This window comes from Salarias fasciatus, chromosome 11 (assembly GCF_902148845.1).
Source record: "Salarias fasciatus chromosome 11, fSalaFa1.1, whole genome shotgun sequence".
NCBI classification, from domain to species: domain Eukaryota; kingdom Metazoa; phylum Chordata; class Actinopteri; order Blenniiformes; family Blenniidae; genus Salarias; species Salarias fasciatus.
Window position 1 is genome coordinate 26689547 of NC_043755.1, and position 11000 is coordinate 26700546.

The window sequence follows — 11000 nt, forward strand, 5'->3', positions numbered from 1 at the left end:
AGACAACAGCATCAGACTGAAGCAGGGAAAGAGCTAAAGCACGCAGGACGTCAGTAGTCAAGGCCTGGAGTTGCCCACCCCTGAATGAAAAGCTTGTGTTAAAGACATAAAAGTGTGAAAACAGTTTGAACTGAAAAATTCTTGTGTCAAATGATTAGATAAATTAAGGACAAAGCCCCAAAATAATTCAAATGACTTCTTAATGGCGGCTAGAAATGAACTTGTGTTATTGTCCTGAAGGTGGACTGTGGTCGAAACTGGAGCTTATTCTACTGCAGCACCAAAAACACAAAATCCTGGAGATCACAGGAGTCTCCGGCTGGGACAGTGCAAAGAACCGACAGTCAGAACACACAGAGGACGTCCCACATGCACCACAGCCAGCAGGGAAGACGATCAGGCACAGGTGAAACACATCAGGTAGAGACCAGACACAGGGAGTCTGGACGCAGACACAGAGTCAGGATGTGAAAACCAGCACAATCACCTCAATGTGAACCATAAAGGCTGTGCTGCGGTGCTTTTTAACATGTGAGCCTGTGATGCCCAGAACATTGTTTCAAATATGAGAAAATGAAAACAGGATCATCTCCAATGTTAATACTGCAGTGGCACTGATTTACCCTGATATGTAATCAGGGGACAAGAGGCTGCTTGCATGCGTGTGTGTGTGTGTGTGTGTGTGTGTGTGTGATAGGAAAGCCTCAGATCTGAGATAAATGACTTCATTAAAGTTAAAGTCTCAGAAAGCTGGATGAGCCCCCCCCGTGCCACTGCAGATTATGAACTCCATAAATCAATATGCTTCAGTAGGAAGATAATGCCCCCCCTCCCCCACAGAGCTGGTCTGGGAGACACAGGGGAGGGGGCCTGTTTGTTCATGCGGTAAACGTGGCTGATTGGAGCTTTGACCCGGACGACCCTGGAACAGACGGCAAAGGAAGCATCAACCTTCATTTGGAGAAAATAACTGTTGTTTCTTCTTTATTTTTATCTTCACTCGGAATAGAACTGGGTGTTTTAGAGGAGAACTGTGATCACTACACTGACAGTACTTCATCGGAGACGCAGTGGAACCCGTGTCTCTTCTTACCAGGCAGCATGAGCATCACTACGCCTGTCAGCTGGATACACAAAACCTGCTGATTCCACTCAGTGTTTTTCATCTTATTAACACTGTGGGCACAAATCAAGTTAAGATACAGTTCAAACTCCCTGAAAATAACTGAAAAAAAGAGGTTCATGTTGAATAAATTCACATCTAGGAATGTAAAACCTTTCTGAAATAAGAAATACATTTATAATATAATCTCTTCCTTTGTCGTTTCTGCTGGTACACACAAAGACCCCCCAAAACAAACAAACAAACAAACAAACAAAAAGGCTCAAATAACAACACAAAATCTGTATTGAGTTTATCACAAACAAACCTTGATGCTGTTTATCCAACAACCTCTGGTAGTGGAATCACTCTGTTGCAGGATGAGCTGAACAAAATGAAAAGTTGGCCGTCTATCAGGATGGAGTTTGTGTAGGATGTTTTGTGATGTTTTCCCTGTAAATGATGGCGATGCTGACAGTTAGCAGGGAGAGCTAATGTGCAGGCCACGGGCGGGTTGGGTGGTGCATGTGCGAGTGTCGTGGTTGTGCTTGAACTGTAAATATGGCGGAATAAGATGGGAGTTTTATCCAGATCGTATTTTGTTCACGGATTATGTTCATGTGTTGAGATGGAAACCTGTCTGGGCCAGTAATGTGAAACACACCCAGACAGACGTGACAGACGTGTGTTCTGTGTCTTACAGAAACTGTTCACTAAAGCTCTTTTTCAAAAATAAACCCACATGAGTTGGACCATTCAACAGTAGCATTTGTTAGCCTGAGCTAACCTGAGCTTGGCAGGAGGCTTGACTTGTGCTTCGGTAAACTGTGTAATGTTTCATTCCTCTACATTTTCATCTTCAGCTTATCCTCATTCCTCTGATGAGGAGTCTGTGGGCCAGGGGAACGTTGTCTTACCAGACTTGTGGAGTGGGTTAGGGCCTTTGTGTGGCGACTGCTGTGCTCCTTGTGATGGGCTCAGTCTGAATCTGCCGCTGGCTCCTGCTGCTTGAGTCCGGCTGCTGCTGCTTGCTCCGGTGGTTTCTGCTTCATCGCTGACTTCATAGATGCAAATGTCAAATCTGTGCACGCTGTCAGTGCTCGCTGCCGACACTCTTCTCCTCAGGACGGGCTGGGCGCAGCGGTTTGAATGTCAGCACAGCGTCAGGCAGCTTTGATTGAAGTGTGTAGTCTGCCACTGACACCACACCGTCTCTGGAGGTCTAGATCCAGTCTTTTCCTTTTGCTAAGAAAACCACATCCAGCTTAACAGGCCAGGTTTCCACACCGCTGTCTCGGTCCAGATGGTCCACAGATGTTTCCAAAGCAGTCTCTCTGTCTGTACTGCCGCCTCAGCACCACGGACAGTGCCGGCCTCTGTCTGTCTGAGCAGGCCGGGGAACACTGACTTCCTGTCCAGCAGTCGTATGGCCTGGCTCCATCAAACCTCTGTAGTTCTAACCCTCCTCTGCTCCATGGACATTCTAAAAACACAACATTCTAACGTATCACGAGGGTTCTCCTCCTGTTTGTTCCTGTCCAAAAACAAAAGCAACATTAGTCTGAAAGAATGCCACAACAGCTCAGGATGTCTTGAACCCACACTGGTATCCACTGATAAACACGAAGAATGTTAACACTGTCTCCTCCCCACAGCGGGACGGTCCCACCGAGACACACCCAGCACTGGACCCGGTGCCGAGCAGGACCCCGGACCGAATGGGACACAGGACCGAACAGGACCCAGGACTCAGGCCACCGAGGGCGGCGCGTTCCACCCGCTGCCGGATCTGCTTCAATGAAAGACAATTTATAGAAGTCTTAAAATGATTGACTAAACGTCCTCTGTATGTATTTAATCTCCCTTTAGTTCATGTTATTTTCTAGGCTGCTGGCATCACATCACTGATTAAATCAATCATTTGCTAAACTTTAGAGTTTATTTCCATTTCAGTAGCAGTTCTTCAGGTCCTGTCTCCCCCGTTCAGACCCAGTGGAGCCTCTGCTGGTTCCCACATCAGCTCCTCTCGTGGCGCAAACGCATCAAAAGTAACTCTATCGGCCAGTGCAATATTGTGCAAAACTGCGTAAATAAAGTCACACACATTTTCGGGGATGAACAGGAACAGCAGCGTTTCCCCCGCTGGGTCTGAGCGTCTGAAGCTGCTCTGCAGCAGCAGCTGTGCGTCTTTGTGTTAAAACTGCCTCCTCTCTGTGGCAGGATGGACCAGCGGACTTATTGAAAGTTAAAAATCCTTTATTAATCCCACAAAGAAGAATTTTATTAGCTATTCCGTAAGGGCATCATTTTATTTTTTATTTATTTTTCTTAATCTGTCCTGAATGTGTGCTGCTTGTGCTTTATGGCGTGTTTGAGATGTGCTTTATAATTATTTTCACGTTTTTCTGCTCTGCACTGCAAGTCCACACTGACTGAAACTTGCATACACGATGTCAGAGCTGTCGTGAGATTTCTTCTTTCCGAACGATCACGACCAAATTGATAAATAACTTAACCGTCTTTCATATGGACGTACGACGGGTGTACGCCCGTATACCGCCGTACGACCGTTTGATAAATGAGGGCCAGTGTGTTTTGTATGAAAGTTCCTCAACTCTCTTCATCCCTGACAAAACATCCACAGCCCCGTCACTACAGATCATGGTCTGATTGTGATTTAATGTCGTCAGTGTTCAGCAGATTATCTCAGTATCTCCTCTGGCAATCAGCTGAACTTTGTTCGAACCATATCGGCTTATCGGATATCAGCACACGTCAAACATTGTGCATCTCAACGATCTAAACATGTCTTCACTCACTGAACCGGGAGCAGCTCTGCTTATTTTAGCCAGTTTTCCCTTTTACCTTTTCTTGAGTTTTGTTCAGTTTTAAAGCTTCATAAAATAACCTTCTGAAAGTTTCTGAGTGCACATGTCAAAGGTTCAGGGAAAGCCCATGATACACAGTAGAAGAGTGAAACTCTATTTTCTCCTAATGGGCTGAATCCGGTCGTCTCACCAGGAGGAGACGGCGCTCCGCTGAAGTGAGGAGCAACTATTTCACCTTTCATTACTTTGAATGCAACGTTTGGACCTTCAACTGCGAGATGAGTCACGGCGTTCCAGAAGCAGAAGACTGATCTGATGCTTCCAGGCTTTCAGCCCACAGTGGACTGTGGGTCCCTGAACTTGACCCTTGACCTCCATCAGCTCCCTGGGCAGCCCGCTGCTCCCAGGCGTCAGTCAGGAACGCTTTCTTCTGAAAGAGTCTTGGTTTTATTTTATGTTGTTCAGTGAATAAATGTTGTAAATCGTGAACATTCACATGTTCTCCAGATTGATTAAAAACTGGCTGAAACTCTGCCTGGTTGCTTCAGTCAGTCACAGAGCTCCTCTCACCGCTCAGCGCCTCTTTACTGAAATGACTCTAAACTTTCAAAGCCTGTTTGTTTTTTTTAATGCTCAGAGTATTTTAATTTTCTGCTCATGATGCTGAGAGGACGAGGTCTCAGTTTCACCCTGCTGATGATGAGTTGCTGCAATAGTAATCTTACTTTATAGGGTAAAACTAACCTTCGTTGGTTGATGCTCTGGCAGACGGATCACAGCCTCCGTCCCTCTGCTGGACAGACATCTGGACCACCGCTGCTGGCAGTGGTTTGTCTCACCAGGGTTTGCTGCACCGTGGACTCTTACCGACCCAGAGATGTGACAAAGGGCCTCGCTGGTTTCTCACATCACTTCATGTCTTCTGCCAAAACCGTTAGGAAACGGCGTCAGCGGAGAGAGGAGAGAGAGAACTGCAGGCAGTCTGAACCTTTTCCATCAAAACACACAAATATTAATAAGGTCAGCCCCATAAATATCAACAGGATTATACTGCATATGGTGTCAAATTAAAACATACCTCCACAGTTTGAGCCTCATAAAAGAAGGAAAGTCAGATCTCGGAACACGGAGAAGCGTGAGGACAGGTTTTACAGATGTCCACGTCTTCCGGTGAGTTGTTGAGGCTGTGACGGAGCGACGGTGGCAGAGCGACGCCTGGCTCCACACCGACTCAGATGACTGACAGCTGAAGTGATGAATTCCATAATGAAACCGCAAATCCAAAGGTCAGAGCTTCTTTCCTCGTAAATGCCATGATGGTTTTCAGCCATGCTGGAATAATGGCAGCGTCCAGCTGGTGGTCTCCCACTTTGGTCTCCAGTGGAGAAACTTTATTAGAATACTCTCATCTAGACCGGACTAACCGACTTTACCTTCGGTACAAAATTCAACAAAACAGACGCAGAACGAATGTCCACCTTTTATTGTAGTGAAGAGAAGTACGAGTGTATTCTAGTCTCCAGGACAAAGACCCTCCAGGACCGAGACCCTCCATGGTGAAAGCTTTTGATTACGGACACCTTCCAGGACCGAGACATTCAAAGACAAAGACTCTCCAGGATGAAGACTCTCCAGGATGAAGACCCTCCAGGATGAAGACCCTCCAGGATGAAGACCCTCCAGGATGAAGACTCTCCAGGATGAAGACCCTCCAGGATGAAGACCCTCTAGGATGAAGACCCTCCAGGATGAAGACCCTCCAGGATGAAGACCCTCCAGGATGAAGACTCTCCAGGATGAAGACCCTCCAGGATGAAGACTCTCCAGGATGAAGACCCCAGGATGAAGACTCTCCAGGATGAAGACCCTCCAGGATGAAGACTCTCCAGGATGAAGACCCCAGGATGAAGACTCTCCAGGATGAAGACCCTCCAGGATGAAGACCCTCCAGGATGAAGACTCTCCAGGATGAAGACTCTCCAGGATGAAGACTCTCCAGGATGAAGACCCTCCAGGATGAAGACTCTCCAGGATGAAGACCCTCCAGGATGAAGACCCTCCAGGATGAAGACTCTCCAGGATGAAGACCCTCCAGGATGAAGACTCTCCAGGATGAAGACCCCAGGATGAAGACTCTCCAGGATGAAGACTCTCCAGGATGAAGACCCTCCAGGATGAAGACCCTCCAGGATGAAGACTCTCCAGGATGAAGACTCTCCAGGATGAAGACTCTCCAGGATGAAGACTCTCCAGGATGAAGACCCTCCAGGATGAAGACTCTCCAGGATGAAGACCCTCCAGGATGAAGACCCTCCAGGATGAAGACCCTCCGGGACCAGGACTGGACATTTCTGACCTAAAGAGTTAAATATTGGTGTTCAGTCAACTCTAGTACAGCTCCTCTGAGTTCTGCAGACGGCAGTCAGTCTGAGTCCGTCCCGGTGTCTCACAGCGAGCAGCAGGGAAGGCTGCACTATCATTTATGTTGGCAGCAAGCAGACAGAAACAACGAGAAGCTAACAGGACGAGAAAAGCTGACAAGTCAGTTTACTGTAGTGTGAAACTGCTCTGACACCTGGCAGGGGACACACGGCGTCTTGTACCTTTAAGAAACCATCTTGTTGGGATCCTGTCCAGGTTTCAGTGTCACCATAGAGCTCAAAGTCCAGCTGGAAATATCTGAACTGAAGAACACAGCAGCTAAAGGAGGGATTTCACGTAAAACCTTGGAGTTTGTGTGACTTAATGAAGTGAGAGACAGCGGAGTCTTCCCAGGAACTCGTCTTCCTGTCTTCAGTTCTTTAACATTCGCAGATGTAAACTGAGAAAACAAGGGCTGTGTCTTCAAGCTGGACACAGCGGAACAGGACATTCAGAGACATCTCTGCATCCAGGTCACGCATGTGAACGTCAGTGTTGACAGTTCTTTCTTTTGGTGTGTGTGTGTGTGTGTGTGTCCCCCAAACACAACCAGCCATTAGCATTAACACACCCGCTGTGCGGTATGGCGGTATGCGCGGTATGGCTGTTACACACAACCGCCGTCCTCTGCCAGCGGTGATGCTCCCGAGTGTTGTTTCCAGCCCGTCCCTCGTTCGTATTGAGTGTTCTGACGTTTGAAGAGTGTGTGACGTTGATGTTGGTGCGTGAAACACTGTTTCCACAGCAGTGACCGTCACAGCAGACGTGCACGGAGCTGGTTGTATCATCAGGTCAGCTGGGTTCATGGCGCTGTCCAGGTGAAAAGCAGACCAATCAAACGAAGGAGTGAACGTCTGTTAATAGCGTCTGATGAATCAATATTATAGAATCTCAACAAACTACAGCTGAGCAGAACGGATAGTTTTCTGGATTTCGCTGTGGCGACGTGTTTCAGTCCTTCGTGTTTTTGGAGAATAACTGACTTCTCCTCTGATGAGCTGCTCTGCAGGTCTCTCCTTCTCTGTGATTGGTCAGATGCTGCAAACTCCGCCCCTTTCGCCTGCCGTAGACATGAGTGTGGGAGTGTCCAGCCTGCTGCGGTGGTGTCCCAGGTGTGATGACGCCCGCTCCGTCTCAGCTGCGGTGAATGAAGTTCAGGTAACAGATCTGGACCTCAGTCCCACCGCTGCGTCGCTCGTCCTGAACCGGTTCAGACCAAACACAGCGTCCCCCGAGACGGGCCGTCTGAATCTGGAATATAATTTGTGAAATGTATTTAGCGGCGCTGCTGCTGAACTGCTGGTCGGCCGCAGCCTGTGGCTTCAGCCGGCTTTCCGCTGATCGAACACAAACTTGTGTGTAATTGTATAGAGCTCCTCTCTCGACCTTCCCTGTCAGGAGAGAAACTGGGGCCATCACTCATCCCCGCCATTACCAGCCCGCCTCCCGTGAATAATGCAATTTGTATCCTCTATGGAGTGCATCCAGAACAACAGGCACTCCAATAAACAAACAGCAGATCGCAGTAGAAATCCACTTACAGGGCCGGCCTGGCGAACGCCGCCGCCATTAGTACTCCACTCAGCTCCCATCAGCCCCGAGCCTCCGGAGCGCCGCCCGCCTCCCCGCTTCAGAGCAGCGCCACGATAATGAGGCTGCCCGCTTCACTTCTGAAGAGCTGCATGACACACACGCACACACACACACACACACACACACACACAGTGTATGGATTTTCTTCGGGGGACATTACACTGACATTTATTTTCCTCAGAAATATTTTAATCCCAACAGCCAGAGTTTCAGGATTAGAACCTTCCTCCAGGAATGATTTGGAGCCGGTACCTTTCTGCATGTCGTTGTTCGGGATACATGAGTCCCATCTCCTCTAACAGCATCCAGTGGCTCGGTGACATTTTCAGTGAATGTGGAAAACCTTGGATCCGCTTCTCGATGGACTGGAAATGAAAATATCCAAATGATGAAAACTGATGTGCATGAGCACTGTGCACATTAAACGTGGTGCACGTTTCCCAGCCTGGACGTATTGAGTGCAGACCGCGCAGTGTGCAGCAGGACGGCGTGAGGAGCGCCCACACACACACACACACACACACACACACACACACACACACACACACACATCTTGACTGATCCATTTCAGTCTTGCTTTTGGTTCCTATTAAAGGTCACCAGTTGACCTTTACTTTCACTTTCAAGTATCACAAATGTCTGTGGCATGGTGGTGTGTGTGTGTGTGTGTGTGTGTGTGTGTGTGTGTGTGTGTGTGATGGAGCCTGATAAAATGGACACTTCATGCTGTTTCGCAGTCTGATGTCAAATTGTGTGTAATTTGGTTTTTAATTAACTTTTTGAAATGTACACATGCACGTTTGATTACTTGTAATTGATTTTCTGACCTTTTCTTCGTCAGCATTTCATTTTATTTAAGTTTCTTTTTCAGTTTTTTAATGAGCTGTGATAAAAAGTAGTTTTAATTTGTTCTATTTCAAATCGTTCTTTATTTATTTCATTGCACGTTTTAATGAAAAACTCCAGCCGACTTCATAATGAAGGATTTGTTTGTTTCAGCAGTGTTGAAGTATGATTTTTATGTTAACGCAGTGTTTCTCAGCTCTGCTGTGACCTGCCTGTTTAAAAGAAGAGTCTTTTAATAATGTAGTGCCTTCATTACCCACAGTGCACCAGGATCTCACACTTTTTAACGTCCTGAAGTGACAGAGCAAAGTACAAAGCAATGACTGACTAAACATCACAATATTTGAATGTGCTGTGGATGGCCTCCCTGTCGTTTCAGCCGTTGTGCTCTCAGAGTGTTGTCCCTGTATTTCAGGTCAGACAGTCAGCAGCCTGCTCTCACATCGAACAGTCGCAGCTTCTCTTGCTTCCTCACGCTCATGTGATATTTGTACTATTTAGAAATCCTCACTTTCCACAGACGCTGTGATCTGGGGAGACCCAGAGTTATCCCGAGGTGTACATGTGAGTGTGTTTGCCGTGGGATCCAGGAAGTGCCCTGCTGGAAGAAGGAATCCCAGCCCCGGCCCCCTGCTCACCCCACGCCCCCGGCCTCCGTCACGCTCCTCGGCCACTGATGGCCACTGATGGCGTGGGGAGGCATTTCTTGGAGAACCACACAGCCTGCATGTTCTACTGGGTTCTAGTGCAGCTCTGAATGGAGCTTCTGGTTCTTTCGAGATCTTATGTTCATGTTTTAAAAAGTCAAGGAAGACTTTGTAGATGATTCTAACAGTTTTATGCCAGTCCATCCTGTCAGATTTGTATCTGCAGAACCTTTACTGTCTCTGTGTGGTGAGACCAGCCACACGCTTTGTTTCAGGGATTAGTTCCTGGTCTGACCTCTGAAGCTCCGGTGGATCCTCACGGGGGAGGAAACGCTGAAGCTGTGCTGCCTGACTCATCTCACCGTCTGGAGGAAGAATGGCTGAACTGTGTTGGTAGATCTGTGTGGGTCGTCTTCTGACCATGTAAATGAAAAGTGACGGAGCATGCGGCGTGCGGCGCCCGGCGCTCCGGCGCTGCTTCAGCTGCCCCTGCAGGAAGTCTCCCACTGACACCTTCTGGTTTTCAGCCTCCTGGCTTCATGAGAAGTTTCAGACCTTTGCTTCTCTGTAACAACATCCACAAACTGGAAAACTTTTGGAAGACGGCTGAAAACAAAATCATCCACGAAGAACTTTTGTTTTCAAGGCATGCTGCTGACGTGAGGCTAGCTGGTGTATCGACAGGCACAGCCCCCACATCTGGTCTGACCCAAACCGAGAGTCCGGATCGTTATGTCTCCTCCAGTCCCTGAGGAAACAGGACAGCGCGGCGTGCTTTCCATGAGTGTCTAAAAAAACAATATAAAAGTTATTAAAATGAAGAAAAGAATAACAGACAAGCGGAAATAAAAAGCAGAAAAATTACAACTTCAGGGCAGCTTTAAGTTAAAAACATTCCATGAGCGGAACAGACACACGGTGTGATCTGACCGCAGAGAGAAAGTTGGAGTTTGACTTTAAAGTTTGATTCCTGCCAACAAAAGAATTACATTATGCTGCCTGGCTGATTAATAAATACATCAGTAAACATACTTATTGATTTTACTCGACGTGGTCTGATTCAGTCAGTAGTTTTAGCTGGAGCATTGACCTTTGACCTTCCCGTTTCCTGCTAATGAGAGCGAGTTTTGCTGGTGACTGAAACTAAAACCTGGAGCACAGTTTGGCAAAATGTCTGCGTTTAGGAAACTGACTGATGCCTTCATCCTCAACCACAACAACCGACGTCCCGAGGATTCTGGGCTATTTGGTGGCTGAAACCTGGGCGGCACAGCGGCACCGTGACCAGCACTCGCCTCACAGCAAGAAGGCCCTAGGTCCGGTTCAGGGACCAGGGGCCGGAGGGGGTCCGGTTCAGGGACCAGGGGCCGGAGGGGGTCCGGTTCAGGGACCAGGGACTGGAGGTGGTCCGGTTCAGGGACCAGGGGCCGGAGGTGGTCTCGTTCAGGGACCAGGGACTGGAGGGGGTCCAGTTCAGGGACCAGGGACTGGAGGGGGTCCGGTTCAGGGACCAGGGGCCGGAGGGGGTCTGGTTCAGGGACCAGGGGCCGGAGGGGGTCCGGT